The 26,622-nt window shown below is 38.9% G+C and overlaps 1 long non-coding RNA gene across 1 annotated transcript; it reads left to right on the top strand.

Moving 5' to 3' along the window:
• Positions 1–7,428: 7,428 nt before the first annotated feature.
• Positions 7,429–26,410, top strand: LOC141738306 (uncharacterized). The gene is made up of 4 exons (XR_012585365.1): positions 7,429–7,522; positions 23,375–23,532; positions 24,683–24,828; positions 26,254–26,410. It is a non-coding gene; the product is annotated as an uncharacterized LOC141738306 (long non-coding RNA).
• Positions 26,411–26,622: the final 212 nt, after the last annotated feature.

Raw genomic sequence — 26,622 nt, 5'->3', positions numbered from 1 at the left:
TCTCACCCTGGCCTTTTAGTCCTTGAGGTGTCAGCTTGAGCGGTGTCCTCACTCAGGGGAGATACTGGCCACAGCCTGGTGCAGTCCAGAAGAGCTCAAAGGGTCTATACTAGAATCACTACTTATAGGATCTGAGATAATTGACTTTCATCAGGTACTTTTCCACTCTGGCCCAGCTTGGACAATGGAATATTCCAGTATTTTCTACTGGTTATGCAAGCCTAGAACTTGCTAGACCCTGGGCATCCCCTGCTTTGTGGCCACAATCCGTATGTTGTCAGAAGTGATCGATTATAGTTATTATCTTCAAACAGTAGGAGCCATGGGGACCAGGCACACTAGTGTATTCTGGTCTGTTTGCACTCCACCTTTCCTTTCTTTCGTGTTGGACCTTTATGTTATGTTCTGGTCCGTTGTAGTATTATGAGGCGCAGGTGGGGAAGGAATCACGCCAAGTACTGAGTGGTCTAAAGGCGGGCGGGAAGAGGGAGGAAGTAGTTGCACCACCTCAACTGGTTTTGGCTGGGAGAGAGTTAATTTTCTTCATAGTAGCTAGTATGGGGCTATGTTTTGGATTTGTGCTGAAAACAGTGTTGAAAATAGAGAGATGTTTTAGTTATTGCTGAGCAGTGTTTACACAGAGTCAAGGGCTTTTCTGCTTCTCACACCACCCTGCCAGCGAGTGGGCTGGGAGTGCACAAGGAGTTGGGAGGGGAAGCAGCCGGGACAGCTGACTCCAACTGACCAAAGGGATATTCCATGTCATACGATGTCATGCTCAGCATATAAAGCTGGGGGAAGAAGATGTAAGGGGGGGAAGTTTGGAGTTATGGTGTTTGTCATCCCAAGTAACCGTTACGTGTGATGGAGCCCTGCTTTCCTGGATGTGGCTGAACACCTGCCTGCTGATGGCAAGTAGTGAATGAATTCCTTGTTTTCCTTTGCTTGTGTGCACAGCTTTTGCTTTACCTATTAAACTGTCTTTATCTCAACCCACAAGTTTTATCATTTTTCCTCTCCCGATTCTCTCCCACATCCCACTGAGAGGGGGTGAGCAAGCGGCTGTGTGCTGCTTAGTTGCTGGCTGGGGTTAAACCATGATAGGAGTCTTTGCCAGTGGAGACTTTTAAGAAGGTTGGACAGGTTCTTCCTTGTATTTTCCACCTGCTGTAGTACGAAACAGAGGATTGTTCTAGTTCTAATGTTTTGTATTGTACTGTTCTTAGAATTGGAGAAATGATTTGTCATAGCTCAAGTTAATCAAGGGAAGACCATATCAGGGTGTATATTGCATAGCAGTGACTTTGCTCTGCTACCACAGACGAGGCAGGTGAAAACACAGGTGTTACAGAAGTGTGTTTAGGAACTGATAAGGGAAGGTACATTTGCTTTATCCAGATCTTGGCTGCATGTTAAGCTGCTCAGATGTAAAGAGTGCAAAGCTGAATAGTAGTCTGTTCAGGGCGTATGGACTAGACTCTATATTTCTCCTGAAAGTAAACAGAAGAGTGTGACATTTCAGGCTGAAGGTGTCATGACCCACAGACAAGTTTATCATCCCTGCTACCTTGTGTTCTCTCTCTGTCTCTGCTTGTCCACATATTCACCTATTATACACTGTCAAGATAGTTCAGTGTCTTCCCGTGTCTGGTGTTTGTTCATACAATGCAATGCAGTATGTAATGCAATGAGACCCTGCACTGGAGTCCCTAGGCACTATTCCAGTAAGCAATCACAATTAATACTGTCAGCATTTACTGTGGATTCATTTGTTTACTTTTGCTATGCCATTTCTTAATTCATGTCATTTCCATTTCCTTTTCCTTTTGTCTTTACTCTGTGGCTGTACTCTTTCACTCTCGTTTGTTTATCTTCATTAATATTTCTGTTCCTTTTTTGTCTTTTGCTGCTCGAGTCTCCTCTGCCCAGCTTTTCAAGTTATAATCATTTCTCCTATAAAATATATTGTAGGAGCTATCAGATACAGAGTTTGTGTGATGTGTTTCTTATAACCATAAAACACCTTAGGGAGAATACTTTCTCAGCCCAAAACATCATATTTTTGCTTCTTGCAAGATTATTTAACTTCCTGTCTTTTTCTCATTTCTTCTTTAGGTTCCTACCACACTTACCAGGTTGGTGGGGATTTTTTCAAGCAACTATAAAATAAAAGTCACCAAGCCATTGGATCTAGGTTTTTTTTTTTATATTCCTACACGTACATGATAAAAAAGGGAAAATAAAAGTTTATGAGCAGAGAGACTGAAAAAGGAGTGGAAGTCAAGGAGAGTCTGTGCTATAGGTCAGCAAAGAACACAGAGATTGAGTGCAGATCAAAGAAAGTTAAAAATTATTTGACAGCATTTGATTTAGAACAGCCATGCTGAGAAGTCTCCTGTAATAATTTATCCTACCTTTCACTCGTAGATTGCTGAGCTGTCTTGAAAGAATTCAGAGACTGTGGAATGCAGCCACTTATGATTTGAGAAGATGGGATGCAATGTAGTGTGTCAATGCATGATCAAGATGTCACCTTCTATCATGACTGGTTTAGATGATTTTCTACAAAAAGCTGTGAACTGAATATTCATGGAAAAAAAGCAGTTTCTCCTATGCTTTATGAGGCTGATGGAGGGAAGCTTAGAGCAGAACACCATGTAGGATTGTGCTTCTTCCTAAGATTGTTACATTTTGTAGATGCTCTCTCCCATTATGAGTGCTTCTGCTGTGGTGAGGAGTTATAATACAAATGGAATGCAACAGGCTGTGCTTAAGGTTAGTGTGATTCAGTATCCGATATATCCTATGTCTTAGAGATTTGCCTCTCATCTCAAATATATATTTAGAATGGTGATATTCCGTTGAATGGAATCATGTTTTTCCTGAATTGGTCCCCGTGATTCACTGCAGAGGCAAATAATATGAATCCTTAATTAATCCATAGAAGAAGACAAGCTAAAATGGCAGTCATCAAGATTGAACGGCACTATCTCAACTACAAAAATGTTTCAGGAGAATTTTCTTAGGGTCCTAAAAATTTCTTATGTGGACTTCTGCTATTGGTTATTCAGGGCTGCCTTGATGTAGTGTTTACTGCAGTGCAATGTCCCTGCCAACGCTACACGTTCTGAATTCACATGTCAGCCTATATCCTCCAAAACCATGAGATTGGCTTAAAAATGAGGAAAGTTCGTACCGTGCTCCAAGATTTGGGGCTTTTAGAATTATACCAAATGGTACGTGACTATGTGGCAAAACAATGTAAAGGTGTGTCATCAAAAAGAATAGAATAGAATGCCCAAACATGCCCAAGCTATTCATGCTTTCACCATCATTGGTGGTGGCCATCTGCCAAACGACTATATTTATATATATATATATACACGCATATATATATGTGTATATAATGCACTGGGGAGCGTATTTTGGCGACGGTAAATACCTAATAATAAAAAATGCTCTGAAGTATTCTGTGACAGCCCCATTTTGATTTAGACAACAGTAGAACTAGTTCTGTTGTTCTCACAGATGGACATAGTCCAGTGGAACGCAATTCAAATGTAGAACATTTCTACTGCTTATCACAAGAAATCATATTAAATATGTCACAGCAGATCTTTAACATTTTTTATGAAAAGGTACAGGAAACATCTTATTTCTATCATGTTCCTTTATAAGGAAAATGACCTGTAGGAATGAAATTCATGAGCACAAAATAGATGGCAACTGTATGGTTTAAGGGATGCAATTTAGTTTTTAGCTAGAGCTCACTGAAGCTTCATCTAGAAAAAAGAGTATGTTTTTTTAAAAACAAACAAACAAACAAAATGATTGTGAGTACTCATGTCTGACCAACAGATTTCATATGGGAGACAGAAGTCTGAGTATGAAATTTTCAGAAAAGAGTGATTGACATCAACTTCTAGTCTTACATTTTATTCAGTATAAATGGTGTTTAGCATGTCTTGAAGAAGGTAAAGATACAAAAACATCTTTTGAGCCCAGTTATTTTGTCACAACTGTTTGCTGGGCACTTTTTTTCTACTGTATTGTGTAAGGACCAGAAACTGCAGTAAGAACCATGAGAAGATGTATTTTTCTGGAATTGTGCTCCTACTTCGTGGCTAGATGCCCACTGTCTATAAGAGGATCCTTGGATGATGAGCTCAGATGTACAGGTCTACATCATCCACATCTACTTTTATTCAGATGTATCTCTGAATAAAAGTCATAATCTCTGGTTTGCTTTTAAGTTTTCATATGACTTCATTAGCAATTCTGTTACACTCTTACTCCATTCCATTTGGAGACTATACATAATATATTAATACCACACATTGGTGCTATATCTGCCTTGGTTTTTTATGAGAGTGTTTTGTCTGTTTGCCTCCACACCACACCCTGTGTCTTACTTTTGGGGCTCCCTCTGTTGCAAGAGTCCACCTGTGTGTAGTGGTTTCGATGATCTTCCACTTTAAAATTTTACTAAATGTTGTGAGGTTTAAATGATAAATATGTCTGAGCTTCTCACTGTTTTACTATATATGTGATCCCATCCCACTTACTCTACTTAGTTGTTTACTTCAGAGTGGGATTAATCTCTTTCTGAAATTATTGGCTAGCCTAACCAGTCATGGTAGTTCTCGCTAAGGCCAGTTGATAAAGAACTTTACCAGGGTAATCAATAAGTGTCTAAAATATGTGGTCTTAGTCATCCTTTGGAGGGAGTAGCAATCTTTAATGATGTCAGGCCATGAAAACTGAGATTCCTGTCAGAAAAATGTAGAATCTAAAACCTAGTTTTTTAGTTTAAGCACTCCAGATTTCAATGGGACTTGTCAAAGTATGTTAGTTTAAGTAGAGATGCAAGTTTTTCCATAGGCTTGTGTAAGCCTGTCTGGCCGATCCTTACTTTTTCTGCTTTGAATTAAGACTACTTTGATTAAAAAGTTCATATTAAATTCATCACTCCACTGAATTTTTCCTAGCTTTGTGGAAAAGTCTTTTGTGGCTTTTAATATCAGATGTTTCTACTATTCCTAATTGAAATCAGAGTATATGCAAAGCATGTATTTCCAAGATTATTAGAGTAAATGCTGTAACACTACAGCACTAGATCAAACGATTCACCAGTTACAATGCAGATTTTACCATCCTTACTTTACATGTGACTTCAAATGCAATATCCATTGGTAATATTTTTGGTTTTCTGATTTCTAAATTACAATCTGGAAAGATCTGCTTAACATCCTACTTACTAATTATTTGCATAAAGGTTTGTAACACTGAAACAAGGCCTGCCTTTTGGCCTTGCTTTAGCTCATTAATGCGGAGTTCATTTCAGTTCATTGACTTCTGTATACCTGCTGTTAGATGACGTTCCTTTGACCATCTTTTGTTGTACAGTGAAGAATGTGGATGCATCTTCCCATTCTTCAGAGCAACATTTGAGCAGCACTTCAGGGCAGTTGTTCAAGTTGCTTATTGATATGTGTGATCCAGTCTTGTGATTAAGTATTTTGGTATGGGTTCAGGCCATGCACTAAAGACAGAGTCCCATGGTTGCCGTATTCAGTGCAATTTTCCAAACACTATATTTTGATGTGTGACTTATGATGCCTGGTTTATTTATTTTTTTAGCATAGATTCACTGTCCCTTTCACAGGCAGTTAGTGAAGTGAGAATTCCAGTTTCCCAGATAACCAGAAATCTTATAAGGATATGTCTGTATTTGTCTTTATATCTGTATTTAGGCATCTGTGTCTAAAGTCATAATAAAGTTATCCTCTGGAATGATATATACAATGGACCCCACTCCTTATAATCTATATTCCTCAGCCTTCTAGAGTTGCTGCAACTACAAGCGGATCTCCATGTATTAGTCACCTAGATTATCTGTGCTGAGATCTATTGTGCTTCTTAGAGAGTATTTTCCTAATTGAAGGATTTTGATTTAGTGGTGGTATTATTTATTACTGTCGGTTTTATTTTTCCAAACCATGGTTACCTTGACTTTCCTAGGCAATGTTTCTCTATAATGTTCTTCCCCAAAACTCTGGTGGTGATCTAACTGGTGATCTGTAAGTGTGTTTTCTTGTGTCAGGCACTACATGCAAAGTCCAGTAGACATGAAATTTGGAAGGCTGCTGCAGTCACGGGCACTGTGATGGACTGCCTTGCACAGAATGTTTGCTCGTTGACCTGTTCCCATAAATCCCAGTAAGAGGGAGAAGCTGAAGAAGTCACAGTCACAGCAACAGTTACATATGTACTATGAACGAGGTAGAAGCGAGCCCTGGCAGTCACCCTTCTCTTCCTTTGCCATCTTTTTCAACTGGGGGCTTATACTATGACTTTCCACAGCACAGGTGTGCTCACCTTTGGTGCACCTTCTAATTCCACCATTGTATATTTGAATCATTTTAGTCGTAAACTCTTTCTAATGATGTAATTGCTTCAAGCAAGCTACAAATCACCTTAAGATTGTAGGTCGTATTTTGGGTTGCATTGTCACTGTGGAGCCTCTGGAGTCTCATATGCTGACCCCATGTGTACTCCTAAAGTCATCTTTTGGTAGCTTTAGGTCAATACGTCTGTCAGTCTTGAATGCACAAATGCAGAGAGATTCTGTGTCATTTTTTCCCCCATGGTTCCCTGCACAACACCTTGCTTACATATTCAGCACTTGGGGAAAAGTTGATGGCTAAGCAAACCCAGAAATGGGAGAGTTGCTGTTTTCCTAAAAATTGTATTATTGTATTCCCTGTCTTCTGTGCAGCAGGATGTGCAGGCAGTGTTCACTGTAAGCAGTCACCCTATCTTTGATTAAGGCTTAGGTGTTGAGATAATTGTCTGATTTTTAAGTGTACTGTTCTGGTAAGTGCAACAAGGAAGTGTGTTTTTTCATCTGCTGTACATAAATGTCACTATCACAGGCTCAAATGAATGAGACCGATTTTATGCCCGACGCTTGACTGTGGCTGGAATGGTGGTGGCATGTCAACAACTACAACAGGTCATGTGATTCTCAGATCAGGGAAGGATTTTAAGATCTGAAGCTGAAGATTAGGTGTATTTGTGAAGGGGAATGCAATAAAAGAATACATTTTTTTTCAGTGCATCAGAGGAAGGGGCTCTAAACACCCTCTCCTGAGGAATTCAGCTGCATATCAGTGAAGGTAAAGTGGATATAAGAAAAATGCTGTGTGTATGGAGAGCATTAGGAAAGGTCATATATTTCAAGAAAGAATATTGTTTACAAGGAGTGTTAATAGGTTTCAAGGGAAATGTTAATTTTTTTTTCCTGGCTGAAATAGCTACTGTAAGTTTTTAATGGTTAATCATTCATTCTTGAATTTTTATATTAAGCATTTCATATTACTTTATTGACTTAACTTTTATGCTCTTCTTCATTTTGACAGTAAAGAATGACCAGGCAATACTCTTTGAAAATTGGAGACCATTTGCAGCTGCTCTCTGCTGAGGAAAGTGAATAATAGGGTGCCCTCAAGGAATTTCAAAGGTATCACTCAACAGAAACTTTTGTGTCTGAAGAAAACTAGATCATTTTATCATGGTAGGCATACTGATATGTTTGCTTTAATAAAATGCCATATTTCTGCCTTTAATCTCTTGTCAACCAGCTATTAAAACCCCAAAGTGTATGCGTGCAGCACATGTAAACACTTGTGGTTTCAAGTTTGCCACACAACATACAAACAAAGCATGTAATTTTTGTTTTGTGAACAATCTGTAATAAACTTACTGAGTAATGGCAATAAGGTGCTTTTTCTCACCCACCCCCCTCCAGCCAACAAATCAATTTGATTTAATTCAATAATTCATGTAATTTTTTCAAAGCATTATCTGTATCCTACAGAATTCTCTTAAGTGGTCAGATGAGGAAATAATGACAACTGTTCTCCATGTAAATAGTGATGAGCACCTGAAATAATAGTAGCGTTAGAAGATGATTACTTATGAGAATTGACTTTCTGTGCCTCAAGCCCCTGGAATTTTGCACCTGCACTGAACAGTTCCCCTTGTCTTTCAGCGTGGCAATTCTGTGCTGTTAACTCACTCATCATTTCTTGCCTGTTAAGGCAAGGCTTGAATTGGTGCCCGCAGTAATAGGCGCTTGCTTTGAAAGTAAAAGACATTTCTTGAGACCCAGCTCTTGTGGTCTTTGCCTCATACTCATTCAGAAATTCCAGAAGCTTTGAGTGGATAAGGATACCTTAATGACTTTGGGAATTGCTTTAAATAAGAAGATTGAAAGATAATATATTCTGAAAAATAGTCAATAAACATGTTTTGAACAGCAGTTATCTTGTTTATGAAATACATAATAAAATAATTACATTAACAGATAGTATCTACGTTCTTTCTATCAATCTCCATGCACTCAGGTGTTTTACAAAATGAAAAGCCTGTCTGTTCATAAACCACTGCCCCAAAACTGCAATGATTAAGAGGGAAAAGGATACATTTAAGATTGTCAGCAGTCATATAGCATGTGAGTGAAGAACCACAAATATTTGTAAGTATATGTAGTTAAGAGGGAGGAACAGAGCTTCCCACAGTACTGCCTGCTGCAGGAGAGGCACAACCACTTGTTGTACATGAACAAGCTGGGAGTAAAGATTGCATTTCCCTTGAGTCCGGTGAAAAGGGAACCATAGCTACACCAAGCCAATAGCTACGCTGTCAATTTCCTGTCCATACCCATTCTTTTCCCTATTATATTAACTTTTTTTAGTGTTTCTCTCAATGGAATAGTGTTAAACTTTCTCATTTCTACTTCTGGGGAAGTTTTTCAGTACCTCTACTGATTTCCGTGCCCTTTCTCCATCTGCTCTGTTTTCTTTGAGATGGAGTTTATCATAATGAAGTTTGCATTAGAAGTAAAGAAAGATAATAAATTTAAATAATTAGTATTTCATTGTTGATTTTATTGCATAAATGGAACATGTTTTCAGTTTCCCTGTATGCAGGTGGTCAATAATAAGATATTTTCATACAGCTGTCCAAATTGTTTTCCTTATGTTGTTACAATGTTCTGTGTTTTCTTTTATTTTTCACTGGATTGGAGTAGCTATTTATACACGTGTGGCATTAACGCCTTTCTTTTTTTTTTTCCTTTCAGAGAAAGTTAATGTTCCTTTTCTGCGTTGAATTTCAAATACACAGTGCCCTAGGTTTGCTGGGTCCTTTTAAATCTCAATCTTCTTTAGTTTTGGCTCACTCACATAATTTAGCATGGTTTTCCACCCCACCGTTACCTTACTTTCCTCTATCATATTTTTTTCTTCAATTAGTTTGTTGGACCCACGTTCTATTTCTTCCTAAACTGAAAACTGGTAACTTAATTTCTATATCATGGGAAGACATTCCTGTAATCTGCTACTTCATTTACCTCCTGAGTTTTATCAGAAATTTTTCTTTAGATGCATTGTTTATCCAAATATCTTTTTCCCGCTTTTTCCCTCTTTTCACTTTTTTTTTAGAATCATAGAATCATGGAATTGTTAGGGTTGGAAGGGACCTTAAAGATCATCTAGTTCCAACCCCCCTGCCATGGGCAGGGACATCTTCCACTAGATCAGGTTGCTCAGAGCCCTGTCCAGCCTGGCCTTGAACACCTCCAGGGATGGGGCTTCCACCACCTCTCTGGGGAACCTGTTCCAGTGCCTCACCACCCTCATGGTGAAGAACTTCTTCCTAACGTCCAATCTGAATCGTCCCATTTCTAGTTTTAAACCACTCCCTCTAGTCCCACCATTACCCGACATCCTAAAAGGTCCCTCACCACAAGCAGGCCCCCGTAAGATACTGGTAGGCCACTATAAGGTCTCCTCAGAGTCTTCCAGACCAAATAACCCCAACTCTCTCCGTCTGACTGAGAGTTTTTCCTTTTTTTCCTTTTTTTCCTTTTTTTCCTTTTTTTCCTTTTTTTCCTTTTTTTCCTTTTTTTCCTTTTTTTCCTTTTTTTCCTTTTTTTCCTTTTTTTCCTTTTTTTCCTTTTTTTCCTTTTTTTCCTTTTTTCCTTTTTTTCCTTTTTTTCCTTTTTTTCCTTTTTTTCCTTTTTTTCCTTTTTTTCCTTTTTTTCCTTTTTTCCTTTTTTTCCTTTTTTTCCTTTTTTTCCTTTTTTTCCTTTTTTTCCTTTTTTTCCTTTTTTCCTTTTTTCCTTTTTCCCTTTTTTCCCTTTTTTTCCTTTTTTCCTTTTTTCCTTTTTTCCTGTTTTCCTTTTTTCCTGTTTTCCTGTTTTCCTGTTTTCCTTTTTTTCCTGTTTTCCTTTTTTTCCTTTTTTCTTTTCCCCCTCTTTTCCCCCTCTTTTCCCCCTCTTTTCCCCCTCTTTTCCCCCTCTTTTCCCCCTCTTTTCCCCCTCTTTTCCTTCCCCCCCCTTTTCCCCCCTTTTTTACCCCTTTTTTTTTAATATTTTTTTAATGAATTTTTGATCTGCTGAGCAATTCTAATGCATTGGAAACTCATAAGTTTGCATCACAGAATTTATGTTCAACCACCTGTTTTATAGATCTTCCTTGGATCTTTGTGTCAGCCTGTTAACTGAGTTATTTTCATATCCAGGACTGCCACTAGCACTTTTTCATTCACATTTCATATAAAAAAATATATTGATAGAATGATTAGTATAAGTTAACCCAATAAGGACTAAGAAATTATTGGATAGGTCGATACTGTTCTATATACCACGTATAATCCTAGCTTATTACCATGTGAGTACGTTCAATTTATTTCTTTCTTATTGCCTATGAACAGCCTGTTTATTTTTACCCTTCTATCTACTAAGTATTTGTTAATCTTCTGTAAGGTATTAGCGTCCTCTGACCACATTTTTACCAATGACTCAGGCAATTGTAGTACACTTTTCAACAACTTTTAAGTTACTTAAGAGTCTTTGATTTGGAGCTGGGTGTGTGAACACCTTAAGTCCTTCTAACCGTTTAGTTGGAAGATCTCTAAACTTTTTGGTTAAATTTTTGGCTGCCTCTGACTTGTGATTTAAATGATTTCTTTTTATCAGTGTTTTCTGACGACGGTTCCGTATTGCTAAATTGCAAAACACCCACTGTTACTGTCCAGTGATACGTCTGCAAGGGACATGACTCTGGAAGCCTAGTAGATCTCTCCAGTCCCTGATTCCTGTGGTCTCCAACATGAAACGTTCTTGCCTGAGGCTACAGGCCTTGCGTGGGCAGAACTCTGTTGGGAATTTTCCCTAGACTGTGGCTGTAAAGTTTGCAATGTTCTTCAGTTCCCACATGAAGTTATGGGATTTTTTTTTTCTTTCCACTAACATGTTTGCTGGAAAAGTCTTGTTTATGGTAAAAGAAGGCTCTTTTTGCGTTCTCAAAATGGAGAAATATTTCTAATCAAATATTGGAACAGGATGTGCTGGTGGCCTCTTGTTTTCCTGTGTTATCTTATGCTTAGTCTTTATGGCTACATCTCAACCAGTAGACCTCTTGGTATTTCTGTGTCCTGAGACAAGATGTGTGTCTCAGACAATGTTCTAACCCCATATCTTTCCAAAGTCTGGCATGCAACACCTTCCTCCTTGCACCCCTGGTCAGCCTGCTGATTTTCATGGTAAGAAAACCGAGGGATGCAGGCCAAAAGGAGTTCCTGCTGAGTGGTCCTGCCAGGTCTTTGTTCTGGATGATTGAAGTATGCCCACATGCTTTTGTTCGTGCTCACTCACATTAAATATGATTTAGTATGTAGCTATTAGGTTTCTTTCACTGATGTGCAATGTGTGTGGATAGAGTTACTGCTTAACATCGAAAAGTGAAAAAGGAAACCTGGTATACAATTATGAATTAATTAGGAAATTATTATTCTATTATAACATTTACTACAACTGTAATCTATTACAACCATTATGTGTCTCTATTGAATTTATTGCTGACAAATTGCTTTGTGTAGTCTGGATTTAATACTTACAAAATGTGATTGCAGGAAGAAACTGCTTTTATTTTCTGCATCTTGTAATGGGATTTTTTGTCAATTCATTTGAATGTGACAGGAGGTCTGACAGACAACTGATGAACCATAGCAGTTCTCAGAAAAGAGTGGAGTATTCTGCCTTTAAAAACTGACTTTGATACACATGAATGTCATTTTTCAACAGTCTCAAAACATGCATCAGATATGTCTTGAATTACGTATTCTTTGCTGCATAGAGTCAGACAACAAGCAGGCAGACAAAAATTGGGATGGAGCTACAACAGAAACTGACCCAGGAGACAGTGTTGTTTCATGGCTATTCTTATGGTTAGACATTCTCTTTCATTACTGGTAATGAAAAGTAAACTGTTTAAAGCCTTCTTGTGTGCACGTGTCCAGTTTAGAATAGAGTAGCTCAGCCCAGATCAGGCAAAACGGAAAACTGAACTGTGCGAGAAGTTTTGGCCACAATAACAGCATTTTGCAAAGTATTCTGAGCAGCTCCACTCACCTCATGCATTCCACCCGTGCTGTTTTACGCCTGGTGCAGCTCTGTGCAGAGGGCTGTCGTGGCCAGCGCTGCTCGGCCTCTCACTGACTGCTGGCTGCCTTTCCTAAAGTAGCCTCATTAGCAGTAGTTTGGGTCTTGATCTTCACCTTGGTCCTCCATGCTATGCAGGGGTACACAGTGTCATCTTCCTGACATATGGGTTGTCTTTGGGGTATAGAACTAAGATGGGTGCCATGCATATTTGCTTCCTGGGACATGTGAAAGACCAATCTCCTATTTCTGTACAAGACAGCTCTTGCTAAAAGGAGATCCTGGCATAAATGCAGGGCAATACCCATAGTACACGAGTTGCGTGGGAGGCTTTTTGTCTGAATTTCTTTTTATGGTAATCTTCGGCAGTGCAAATGTTGGTATTTTCTCAAGAGATGCTCTTCCACTGAAAAGAGCACATTTTGTATCCTTTGCTCATTTTGGGTCACCTCAACAGGGCAGGCAAAATATTTATGCAAATAAAAATGCAGTAAATATTCTGTGCTAATCTGTATGGATCAGCAGCAGAACAGGATCAGCTCCTCAGTCTGCCATCATCTTTTCATGCTTATTTAGGCAAATTGCATGTCTGCTTCCTCTGCTGTTTGTAAACACTTTAGAACAGAGGCTATCTCTAGCAATCTATATCTGCAGCGCAAAGGGCAGTGAAGCCCAGATTTTAACTTTGTCCTATGGAAACTATTTTTAAAACAGCTTTGTGGCATCTGTGTAGACCTGTGTTTCAGTGCCAAGAGTCAAACATAAAAATGAATGTTGTGGTCTCATTTTAGTCCTGTTTCTGTCCAGGCTTTGCTAACACTTGCTTGTGGTTGGGATAGAACTGGAACGTTTCTGGAAGGTATGTATGGAATTACGAAAGCTGAAATTATTACTTTCCTCTTGCTCAAACTGGAAACTCAAAAGACTCAACCTACTTGTGAGGCATCATGGGCATGCTTTTTGCTGGGGAATAAAGGATGTCCTCTTTCTTTTGATCAGATAAGATAGTCTTCATTCCTCCTTGTTGCTGAAATTGTAGTGGACTGCAGGAGTCCAGGAAGTGACAAAAATCTTGGGGTGGTAGATGGTGCAGAAATGTGGAATTAAGACAGGGTTTGTGCATCTCAGGCAACTGCAGTCCTAGTGCACAAGGGGTAACAACAAAGCTGTGCTCTTTAGCAGCAAAAGCAATGATCGTGGCAAATCAGCTGCGTAAGCATTGTTTCACCCAATAGTAGTATGGTTTCCATTTTTTCCTAGATTGAGGACAAAGTAGTTCAGAGGCCTCATTCTGTCAGTATCCTTTTGGCATTCCTGCAGGGCGGAGACTTAACATGCAGGGTGAACTAGAGCAGAGAGACAGAGCTGTGTGGCATCAGTACACTGAAGCTCCTCTCTATGTGCATGTAATCGTCCCAAGGAGCTCTTCATCAATACCCTGGTCTCCCTGCTCTGCTGAGAACTGTTTTTACAGGATCTGCTGGGAGCTGCCATTGAAGAGTAGAGTTATTTTCTTTGATATTGGTGGTTTGCATGTCAAGTAAACAAGTGTAAAATCTCATGTAGGTGAAAGTATTTATTTTAGGCAGAATATGGCTTTGGAAATCTCAGAAGGAAAAATCAAAGCTTGGGTAAAAAGGAGGCTTCCGTCTGATGTGCAGTATTGCCGAATGCTTGGATTTTAGGTCTATGCTCAATGCTTTCATAGATTTAAGGAATCAACAGCAAAAGAAAACCAACCCGAGTCTTAGAATGAAAAATTTTAAGTGTGCTGCATGCAAGATGGCACTGATGGGGTCTACCTCCAATTATAGTTTCACTTGGGCTTTTTCTTTGTGTTTGCATGGACTGCACAGACTGGCAGAATGAGATGACAGCTTTTTCTGATGGCTCTGTTAATATTTTTCACTAACAAGGAAAGGGGAAGGGAATAATTCTCTGCAATAATATTGACTTCTTATGTGATCTTGGGTAAGTCACTGGACTATTGTATGCTCAGCTTCCTCAAGAAGAGAACAATGCTATTTCTGTGTCTTGCACAGGTGTTATGACTGTTGGTGTGAATAAAGGATATTTTGTTTTTCATGGGTTGAACCGGCACAGAATGTTTTTCGTTCTCTTTAAAAAAAAAAAAAAAAGAAAGAATGTTTCCAATCAATCAGTGTGCTTTGTCCGGCATATACTGAGTTGTCCTATTATGCTTTGTAAATTATCTTTAAAAAAAAAAATACAAAAACCAAAACCAAAACTTTTATTTTTTGAAATTTTAGGTCACTTTTTAAATGAAAACTGCCCTTCTGAGAAGAACAATTTTCAGTAGAAAATGTTGAAGCAAAATGTTTTTTTACATTTCAGACAGTGAAACTCATAGCATTTCTGAAATAGCTCTGTCAGAAAAAAAAACCCTACTGTTTGACATGTTCAATTACCTCCTGCTCCACCCCCTATATTTTTTTCAGCTGAACCTCTGTGTGTGAGTTTATTATAACAGTAAAATTCTTTGAAAGATGTAGTGTCCAACTTACAGACCCAGGTGCATAAAAGAAAGCTGAGGTGACTTTAAAGTACCTTTGCAGCCTTTGGACTCCAGTCTGATTTATAGATATTTGTATTTATGTGTCTCCACTTCTGGGGCTTCCCAAGGAGTCACAGGAGTGACCAGATTTCTTCTGTGTTAAATGCCAGTGCTGAAACTTTTTTCTAGAGTCCTGGCCTCAGTGCACGTTATTATCCCAATGTATTTATAGGGCACCTCAGGAGGCAACAGTTGAGCCCTTTACTGTAATGTTTGGCTGTGGCCTTGCAGAGACTGCCCGTGCTGTCCCTTAGCACATGGGGGAATGCAGCCCCATCCCCCGGCAGCGCCTGCACCACCAGCTTTTCTAAAAGCCTGTGGATGCTTTGATTTGTAGTTATGGTTAGGCTGCAGTCAGCTATTTGGATGAAAATACCTATCTTCTTGATCAAGGCATGAATGCTAATAAAGGCTGGTGGTTTGCCTGATAAGAGTTACTTAGTGCTTGCATGATTTTCTGAATGCCTTGAAAACAGCTTTTAAAAATTCCAAATGCAAATTTTTATGGTGGAATAAGTGCACTTACTTCATCGGGTCTTTAAGAAAGCCAAAACCAAAACCTCATTCAGAGATTCATCACTTGTCTACCCTCTTTCTTCCTGAAAAGGGACTGAAGAAATATTTTTTATGTTAATTATCTACCTGCTGAAACTCGTTATGACAGGATGGAAAGGAAACTTCCCTTTTGGTGAGCAATTCTGCGATTGCACATTTAATACTGAACTACAGTTTATAAATACGAAAAAACCCCAGACTGCTTAAAACAATTATTAACGTAACAAAGCAAGGCAAGAACAGCATCCAAAGAATTCATGTTTGAAGTAACAGATAATCCTGTAATTGCTGCTACTTGGTAAAATTCTAAGTATGAGAGAGGGAGCCTTTACTTTAAAATAGCACATACACATCAAAGATGCTTTCCTTGTCTTTTGTACAGTAGCTTTCTTTCAAGTAAAGAAACACCCACACAGAAAGGGAAAAAACGGTTCTATTGTGCTCTAAAGTCAGTTCATTTCTACTTGAAAGTAAATTCTGTTTTTTGGCAGCCCACAGATGGAAATGTGTTTAACGCTGTGAAGGTGAATTGCCGCTACAGCAAGGACTGGAAGCGGATGTCAGCATGAGGGAGTTATTGTCTGGTTTTCATAAGTGGTTCTTTGCTGAAGGATTTTGGGCTAGCCATTGCCAAAGCTTAGAGCAACGTTTGTTTCCTTCAGTTGCTGATCTTCATAAAAGCATGACGCAAAGAAAACTTGCCTTAGTGTGAATGTGAGCATATTGCAGGTTTCAGCATTCAAACTGGAATCCTGACTCCCACGTGCACGGGGGCTGTTAGCAGAGCAGTCTGCTTAGCTCTCCTAAGAGTAGTGACTTTGCTATTTTCATCTAATCAGAGAGGTAGAAGATGTCAAGAAGAAGCAGCTGCTGCGAGGACTTTTCTTCCACTGTGATTAGCCAAGACTTGAACATCACCTATACTGCAACTAATGTTTTAGAGATTAAGCAACCACATTTTAATAGAAATCAATCTACCAACACATGCAATATAATAGAAAATAACCTCTGTATATGTTTTTGAGTTGTCCTATATAATTCCATTGGGAGTATGGAACTGCCTTTTCATCTCTTCAGAATTTTTCAAAATGCACATAAGTGTTCTCTTTCTCTGAATTTCCATAGGAATATTCTTTAAAGTGATTAGCAGAAGCTGGTGAAGGATTTGGTGAAGTCCTGATTCAAAACTGTATTTTCTTTTAACATAAATTTCATTGTTGTCTCTGCTAAAGAGCCTTTTCTGAATTCCTGAGAAAGGTCTGGTGGAACTGTGGTAATGACCTCCCTTCTTGCAGTTGATGTTAAATATAAATCTCTTATGTACCAATGTTTGTTTCTTCTACTGCCCACCTTCTTTTGTTTTGCAACTTAAGGATTGTTATGGTATGGATTTTTTCTTGTTTAATGTGAATCACCACACAGCCAGGTTGATGTGCCTGCCTGCTACTGCAGTATAGGTGGCAGTAAATGGCATGTTTTAATCCCAAAGATAGGGCCCATTTCACTTTAAAAGATGGCTGGTTTGCCTGTGCAAACTCAGTCGCTTGGAGTGGCCGCACTTTGTACTCCATCACTCAGAGGTGATGGAGACACCGGAGCTGAACACCAAGCCTTTTCTAGCAAATCACAGGCCACAGTAAGCTGACAAAGCCTTGAAGTACAGTAAGTAACTAAATAAACGTAGTTGATTATGTGTATCTGATCTGGCTATAAGGGGAGTCTGGGAGGGGGTTTAAAAGCAAGCGGTATCACTGGCGTAACTCCTCCTGTTAAAATCAAGAGGAGTTTTATCATGGGTTTACAATGGCAGTGAAGCTCAGCCAGATAGGGGGGCTATGGAACAGGATCCTACTAAACAGTGAATCCTGACTAGTGATAGTCTTCTTGTGGTTATAAACCTTGTTACCGACAAGTGAGGCTCTTTCTAAACTGGAGTTTGTTCTTTGAGCCAGATTTCTGCGACTGTCTTCCTACGTCGTTCACGCTATCGTGTGTGCCGTCAGAGTGCACTGCTGGGTAGCCAGCAAAAAACCTTTTTCAAGGAAAGGTGTATGCTTGTGAAAATTTGAGTGTGACCCCTTGCTTCAAACATGCAGTCCTGTAGTGATAGATATCAGCGTGAGGGAAGCACAGGGAGTTAGAAAGGGAACAGAAAGAAACGTTTATTTCACTCTAAAAAGTGACCTTGGAAATGTGCATATCAATTAACCAGCATCTGCCAAGAAGTTATTCTACAAACACAAAACTAAAGAGCTTGCAGAAAAGTACTTTTTTCTTTCTGAAAGGGATGGCTGGATGCCCACATGAATACTGTATCTCTACCAAAAATGTGTATTTTTTTAAATCTCTTATCAGATATACCAAGATGAAATTAGTCTTCAGTAAAAATGCTGCTGAGAGCCAAGGAGAATTGGGAATAAGAAACTCCACAGTTGCAAATGCTAGTTTAGTTCATTTCACATGAGCCTGCTGAGAAAGAGCAGAACCCTTGTCCCTCTGAAATGTTTTCATAACCTTTCCGATATCCAGCTCTGGGTGAGAGGGCTGTGGACATTCACTGCATGTCAAGTGCAAGAGAGAGACGAAAGGTCTGAAGGATCAGAGCTCATCCCAGAGCAACTATTCCAGAGATTTGGGCGGTAATAACACTGATCCTAGACAGAATGAGCCTATATGCACTGAATAATTAGGAGTGCTTATCTTCAGTGGTTTGGTTCTGTATGTCTTTTTGTTACAGCTTAGTTGAGCTTTCTGATAGAAATAAATTTCAGGAATTTGGTACACCAGAGGAAAAAAAAAAGGGGTGGTGTGTGACATGGGATGGGACACAGTCCTGAGAGTGATGGCTGCCCCCAGGAATTGCAAAAAGGGAGGGAGAGACATTGATGTGAATTGTGATGTTTCAGTTGGCTTATGTGATTTTTGGTCTATCCATTTTAAGCAGAGCCAATGATTCTGAAGGGCCAAACTATATTGTTACTTACATGACAAAAAGGACTTAACTTATGTATATAGCTTACTTTTTTCCCTTGAAACATTATCTGTTGCCCGTAATCTGTTTCTCAGGAAAGGGAGGAGGAAATCTCCAGCATTTATTTAATCACTAAATGGGATAACATTGTCTCCATTCTGAAGGATGCTAACTACTTATCCTTGTTTGCTGAGCACAGGTCGGTTGCTTGTGACCACAGGACACAATTTAATAGATTGAACTGTGTCAGTCACCACGGTAACTAGGCCAAGCACAACTTCCACCTTATTTTCGCGCACAGACTTCTGCCTTAATTTCTTCTTACGTGAAGGATCCACAATAGCTGGAGAGCGTGTTAGACTCTGTTGATTTTACTTGTATTTCTCTTTTAGCCTCAATGTCCTGCCAAACAGCTGTATGTCGCCAACTGTAGTTCATTCACATTTTTAACCCTGAAATCATCCTTTGCCAAGCAGAATTGCTCATAAACTGCCTTGTGCTTGTAGTTGATAACTGATTCTGTTACATTCTTCTAATATTTGCGCGATTGGGTTAAAGATATGGCAAAAAAAAAAAATTGATCAATTTAAAGGGAAAAAACCAAATAGCACTTTAACTAAATCAAAGTCTTGCCTGAATCCTCGGCTGTAACCCCCCATACATTAGCTTGCTGTAATTTGCAGGATGTACTTATCTGTTTATTTGGGAGCTTAGTGTAAAATATATTGAGCTGGAAATGAGAAGGTTAAACCAGCTGTGGATATTGTAGCAGAAAAGCAGTAGAAGGTAGGAACTTCTACTGGCGTGACATTTTACATGGGCCATTTTCATTATTTCAAACCAAACTGCACATCATACTGCAAATTTTAATGTCTTTTATTTACACAGCCCCTCAGCTAGACTTACAAAATTGTTATCTATACTGTGCTGGCAAGGACACTGAGACATAGGGAGATGTAGGAAAATTGTCCAGGGTCTTGCAGGAGATCTTTAACACGAACTTTGAGGGGTATGATGCTGCCCCTTCTTTTTTTTCCCATGAAGAGGGAGACCGTAAGGGCTCGGGTCCATACTTCTCAATGGAGAGCTGTTTCATTTCTAAGGTGAATTATTACCTTAGGATCAGAATGTAACACGGGTAACCTTATTTATGCTGGTTAGTACCTAATTTCTTATACTGTCATACTGGATATAGAGGGATAGCCTAAAAAACACGGGGTATCCAACAGACTGTGAGATTCTGATCTGAACCCTTTCCTATCCGATAGTCCTCATTTGGGGAAGTGTATACTTGTACTTGAGATTTGAATGTGAACACAGAAAGCAAGTTATGAACTGCTTAGACACAGATTTTGCTTGTGGTCCACCCAAAATTGCTGTCAGGATGATTTTAAGAGTCATGTATTCCTGATATGGTGGATGCCAGTTTGATTCTTTCTGAGCATACACTACTAGAGCTGTAGGTAATTCCCAGATTCCCTGTAATGCAATTTGCTTTTGTAAACTTTGGTCTCTCTTTTGCCACAGCCTGTGGGAGTCTTTGCTGATGTAAGGAGCTCTCTGTTGGAGCTGGCAGCAATATGGTAGCGTTATAAACCAATCATCAGCAAAGAAAACCTTTATTTGCCTCCTTCCCGAAAAGGGGAAACCACAGTGAAAGGCGAAAAACCTCCAGTTACTTTATGATGCCAACATCTGCATCATTTTGCAGAGAACTTATTACAGACGGAACAAATATATCTTTGCTGTAAAAAAAAAAAAAAAAAAAAGGAGTGAAATGAGGTTAAGATTTCCTTGAAGACTTCTGAGTCATGAAAGTTAGAGCTATTCTACAGGAATGGCTTATGCACAGTGCAAGCGCTGTTCTGCTGCGGAGATTAATGCTACTTGGCTTCATCTGCCAAGTGCAGTAACTTCCTAGCTTGCAAATTACACCTGTTGAATCACTAGTTTGTTTTCTTCTTGCTTAATTTTTCAAGTGGAGCTTTGGGTTTGCAAACAAACAAAAACCCCTGTGCTTTTTTACTCCTTTTTTTATGCTAGACAGTATTCTGTCTGGTGTCTTAGCTGGGTGATGAGAAAGGCAGTAGGAATACGATGCATTTAGCTGCATGCTAGCCAGGCATGAGAAAGCATGTAGGAAGAGCTTTAGCTGACTTTTTTATATAGCACACAGTTAAATATGGATGTCACCTTCTCAAAAACAAAGAAGACAACCAGTCCAAAATATTTCTGGCCTTGAATCCTAGTTGTTAGCACAAAACACAAGAGTTTAGCTCTGAAAACTAAGGTGAACTTCATGGAGACATTTGATGGAAGTCAGTAGTCTTTGTAAGGAGCGTGAAGGCTCTTTGTGACCTTGTCATTCTTTCCTAACTCACATGTCTTTTTAGGATTAGGGAATTCATTTGAATTCAAGCTAGCTGAGGAATGGTTAATGGTGTTCTAAAATACGGAGTAAACTTGACTTGAGATCCTAAACTCATTGTAAAGCTGGTAGCAAGAACTACTTTTTTAACCTTGTGTTCTCATTTTTAAGCAAATGCTGTCCATGCAACTAATGTATTTAGAGATAATGCTAATAACAGTATTACTAAATAGAAATAATACTGCTTGTTGCAGTGGGCTTAGACTAAATGACCTTTAAAGGTCCCTTCCTACCCAAACTGTTCTAAGTTTCTATGAAATCTAAGAAGATGCTTGGATCTTGATCCTGTGACCAGAAATCAGTTTGTGCCTCTACAGCTGGTTCTTTTATTTCAAAATCCATGCTCTTACAGGCTTCACTTTCTCACTATTCAGTTTAGAATCGCATGGAAATGTCTGCACGTGTAATACTGTAGATTGTGTTTGCCAGAAAACTTGATAGCTAAATTCCATGCCATTTTGTCCATTCCTCTTCCCAGACAGGGTGATTTCTCACCACAGAATGCTGCTGTGTCTTCTTGTGTTTTGGAAAATGACCCATATGATAGCAGAAATATCTCCAGTCTAGCTCAACCAGCTGGTTTAGGTGCTAATAAGAATTCAATTATGCCAACGTAGACTACATGGTCCGAGCAATGCATGTTTACCACTTCCCTGGGATACCTTTTCCACTGGTAGTGCCATACCATGATCCTTCCACAGCCATTTAGGTACATTTCCATCACGGTGCTGCAGTCAAAACAGTAAGCACAACTTAGATCTATGCTTGAATCTGTCTCTTGTCTCCCTGTTTCCATTTCTATGTGTTTTGATATGTGAGGTTAAAATAAAAATCTTTCCAGAATAGATGGCAAATAATTGGCTTCAGCTTCTTTCCTCTTTCCTTTCCCCACTCAACCCACCTGGGCCTATGTTTATTGAACTCCATACATTGTCAAGACAGTATTTGTAAATGGAATTTAACTGTAGGTGAGTGGTACAAATGTAATAATATTACACAACTCTTGTTTAATTTTGAAGGCTCCATCCTCAGCAACAGCGCTTATAATGGACGGTTCAAGCCGAATTATCCATTATTGCTCCCAAAGTTTACAATTAAACTATCGATCAAAGCTGGCAGAAAATTCTCAAGCAGGCTGGGTGTGCACCAGACTTGTTTTAGATGCAGGCTGAGGGAGAGAAACCCAGAAGCAGCCTTCAGCTAATCCTCTTAGTGCTAACTGTCCTGGATACAGCAGTGATTATGTATCGTGCTTATACAGTTTTAATAGTGCAGGTCCTATGCAATTTGCGACCTCTATTTCTGCCCAGAAAGATTGGAGCTTAACAGGTTTGGATCCACAGGGAACCAGCTTCGGCTTTTAGGCTTCTTCAGACACTGCAGAATGCATCTTTTCTGGGGAATTCCACAATAAAATGACTGTTATTTATCATTACAAACCTCTTTATCATTTAGTCAATAAAAGGCCTCTCTCTCTCACTTTTTTTTTCCATGGTGTGCTCAGAGTCAGAAATCTGTATTAGTCTCCCCTGGCCTGAAGGCAAGAGATGTCAAATGCTAAATCATGATCTGCCCTGGCTTTCTGGCTAAATTGTGTATGAAGGCCTGAGGCAAAAAGGTGCACATGCTCATTATTTGAAACAGAATGATTTTTTCCCCTTTCTTTCCTTTTTTTAAAAATACATATTGAGACATATATGGTAACACACATACAGTAAGCTTCTGAAAAGTATCAAAACTGAAACAAACCAGCCAGAGCTAAATATGTCAAATATATATGCTTGCAGATTGGGAAATAGAAAAGGGATTGTCAAGAAAAATCAGATGATCTTCCCCTTTTGAACTTTTTGTTAGCAGTGGGGGAAAAAGTGTTAGTTGACAGCAAGGTGACAGATGTGGTAAATAATGCATCTGGTGAATTCACCCCAGTTTTTCTGGCGGGGGGAGGAGACATTTGAAATGAATCTTAGTTTGAAATTGGTCAGAAAACCTGCATGGAAACATACATTAAAGCCTGTGATTGTTTTGCAAACTGTTTTGAGTGTGTCTTCATCTACTTATTTGTTTGCAGTTTGTGATAGATCATCTCCCTCACAGGGCATTGTTCCTACCCCAGGTTGGCTAAGAGACATTTGCAAAGAGATTTTAGGACAGTCATCCCTTGGGCAAATTTTTGTGTGAACGTATTTGCATATATATGTCAAACTCTCTCACTTTTGTAAGTATTCTTGTGAGGGAGGCATCACGCATATCAAAATATTGGTGGGAAACTTAGTTAAAGGGTTGTGCTTGACTTTGAAACAAATTTAAATTTTTATTTATTTATTTTGACACTAGGGAAATGTTCAAGAATGTTGTTTTCCAGTATTTGTTCAGCAGAAGGTGACAAGGAGCTTCTATAAAAGCATATTAAACTGCAGTTTTTCCACACTGTGGACTAGAGTTTCAAAAGCCGCAATGAAGCCTACAGAGCTACTCTGGAGAAACTAGACAACGTAGGTATTATTTTTAGTGCTCGATATTTTCTGCGTTTAACAACAACAAAACATTCTACATACTTATGCTGACTGTCTGCTCTCTTAATGTAAGCAAGAAAGGGGCCACAGCTTGGACAAGAAAAAGGGCTCATATGTAACAGGCATTATGTTCAGCCAGACAAATTTTTGACATTGCCATTTTGATGTTGATTCCATAAAACTGGATTTATTCAAATGTTTTGTTGCTGGTTACAAATGTTGGGAATGAGCTGAGGCTGCTTGAATTCAGATATTCTGTTTCTGAAGGTTTCAGGGAAAGGATCTGATTGGATCAAACTTTTCAGGGAAGCCCCCTCAATGGAATGGCATGGCACTGGCTGGTACCTTCACCTAAGAAGCAAAGTCTGTGAGCTCAACGTTTTTTGAGCAGTTAAATTTCCAGTTCTTAATGGAGAGCTTTATTTTTAGATATATATTAAATACAAATTTGTTTGGTTTAAAATGTCACTGATTTATTAGAGGTGTGCTAATATGTAATTTTTAGTTATGCCTGAAATGGTCTGCATCATCAGTGTGATTTTTACAAATTTAAAATAATGCACTTTGAGAATCCTTATATCCTACCTAGTCAGATAAAAAATGAGGCTGCTCTGTATACATCACTCATTCTGTATTTCTCCCACAATGTCCTATTGAAATTCCTTGAGCTCTTCCCCCAGCTGTCACAAATACAAGAGTGAAATTAAGAAACCGACTACGGTTTTTGAAGCCTAACACAGTCCCTGCTAGTTTCTAAAGTTCAGTTAAAACTTTTTTAACTTAACATGCAGAAATAGCGCATGAGATTGATCAGACTAAAAGTGAGTGAAATAAGTTGATGTTTTCATGTTTGTCGTATCTAAGAACCCATCAGACTAGTATAAAACAGGAATGCTACACATGAACTTTTCTGCAATTTCACTTTTCCCTTCACACGGTGGTAGAGCTTACTAGAAAAGCAAACTCTTAGTCTCTCTACTGCTTATGGTTAAATTAAATTCTCCTCAGCAAAGAAGCTGACTTTACAGGGACACAGCTTGATATATTGCAGCTCTATAGATTCTTCATAAGTGCAGAGGCTGGTGCTATATCCTATCTCATTCAGCTGTGGATTTTGTTCTGGGTTCAGGTATGTGTGAATGACCAGCCATTCCCAAAGAAATGTATAGATGCGACTGGTGAGCCTTGCTGTGGTCTGTTCCTGCACACTCTTCTGCAAGCAAATCCCCTGTCATGGCTGAGGGTAACAGCAGCTTTATTCTCTGAAGCTTCAAGGTACAGTATTCCTGCGTTTCCCTTGACAGTCTGCTGTTACTCAGGGCCGGAGAGTATGTGGCTTGTGGAAGAGAGAGGGGATCACATGTACCACGTGTGGAGCACTGCACTTACGCGGTCAGGTTTTTGGCACCCCACTGTTGGCAATGAATTTGGAGAACTGAAGTCCCAGGGCAGAGATCCTTCCTTCAGTTGAGTTCAGCAGGTCACACCCACTCTTAGCAGGTGTGGTGTCAAACATAGACCTGTTCCTCTTAAAGGAGTTGCACAAGGGTAACATGGAGCGAGTAAAGCGTTGCTTGTGTTAAGAGTTGTACAGAGGACTTCTTGCCTTGAAGAGCAATAGCCCCATTGAACAAAAGTAATAGAAAATAATAAGCCTAAAAAGCCTGTACAATAACATGCATTCTTCTGAGGTCTGTGCAATACCAGTGGTTGGTATAACAGAAGAGTGTCAATGTTAAGACTATTGCAATTTAAAAGCAGCTTAATGTTGCTGTTATTACTCCTGCTAAGGAAAAGGAGTCCTATGAAACCTGTTGCTATGAAGCACAAAACTTCAAAAGTGTTAACTGTTATTATATAAGTTTTAACAGAATCTGCTTACTTCTACTCTTTAAGCACAAAACATTTCTATGTTCTTTCATTCTGTATACAGTCTTCCATATTTTGCAAAGTTTGAGTTCCCTGCTGCTTTTATGCTTCTAAGATATCACATGCCCTTTTTGTATGTATACACTGAGTTGTTCAGCAGAGTTCTTCGTGAATGTCAAGGAAACACAGAATTGTGGAGTAATATTTGTTTGCTAAGTGTTTTTGCAGAACTCTCATGGCTATTTGCTTTGCTTCTTTTTTCATTTTTTTCTCTTTTGTGTTATTTTTCTTTAAAATGGAATCCAGTGGGACTGTATATTGTGTGTTAAGTTTATTTAGTACAATACGTCCTGATTCCTCTTTCACTGTGGCTGTAACTCAAAATAACTCCACTGAAATCACTGCAGCTTCACTAACATAAATCTGAGAATCAGACCCATAAATTCTTTATTCATTACACAAGAGCAGAAAGCACTTGGGAATGATAGACTTTTAATTGTTGCCTCCCTTTCACTTAATCATGGCCTAACTTTCTTTAAAAGAATTTTAAAATTTAAAAACAGAGCAAAAAAACCTAGTAGTCTACTTCCAAGATGACACCTTATATTGACAGCTTTTGTCATGCTGTGAATTTTTATGCCTACTTAGAAATCACAAAAATAAGCATAAGATGTGTAATGGAAAAGCTAACCAACGCGTATGTGTAGCTGTAAGAAGTCTGAGTCACATTCATGTATTTTGAACTCCCTAACATGAATCTGAAATCATGTATTTCGTTAGAAAATACAATTACATTTGTTTTATCCTTTTTTTTTTTTTTCTTGGCTTCAGCTTAGCAAAGTGCATCCTCCAAACTGAAGCTGCCTTCAAGAAAAGCAGTACTTCAATGAAACTGACTGTTTCCATACTTTTAATGATGTGTTAATTTAGTTGTAAATTCATGCTTCTTTAGGATTCATCTAATCTTATCCCCCAGCTATATTTGTAATTCAGGCTTCCTGTTTTAAGGTCATTCCTAACTCAGAAAATGGTCATTATATTGGGTATAAATATAAGGACGGATTTAAAAATGTTCATGAACTTAGTATAGTTCTTATTTAAAAAGCCAGCTCTGTGTACTTCCTGTATGGGATGTCTGAATAAAATTTGTGTTAATCTCTTCATACAACTGATAACAATAGCCTGAGTCAAACACAATAT

This window comes from Larus michahellis, chromosome 2 (assembly GCF_964199755.1).
Source record: "Larus michahellis chromosome 2, bLarMic1.1, whole genome shotgun sequence".
Classification (NCBI taxonomy): domain Eukaryota; kingdom Metazoa; phylum Chordata; class Aves; order Charadriiformes; family Laridae; genus Larus; species Larus michahellis.
The sequence above is the reverse complement of the archived record's forward strand: the minus strand, read 5'-3'. Positions and strand labels throughout refer to the sequence as shown.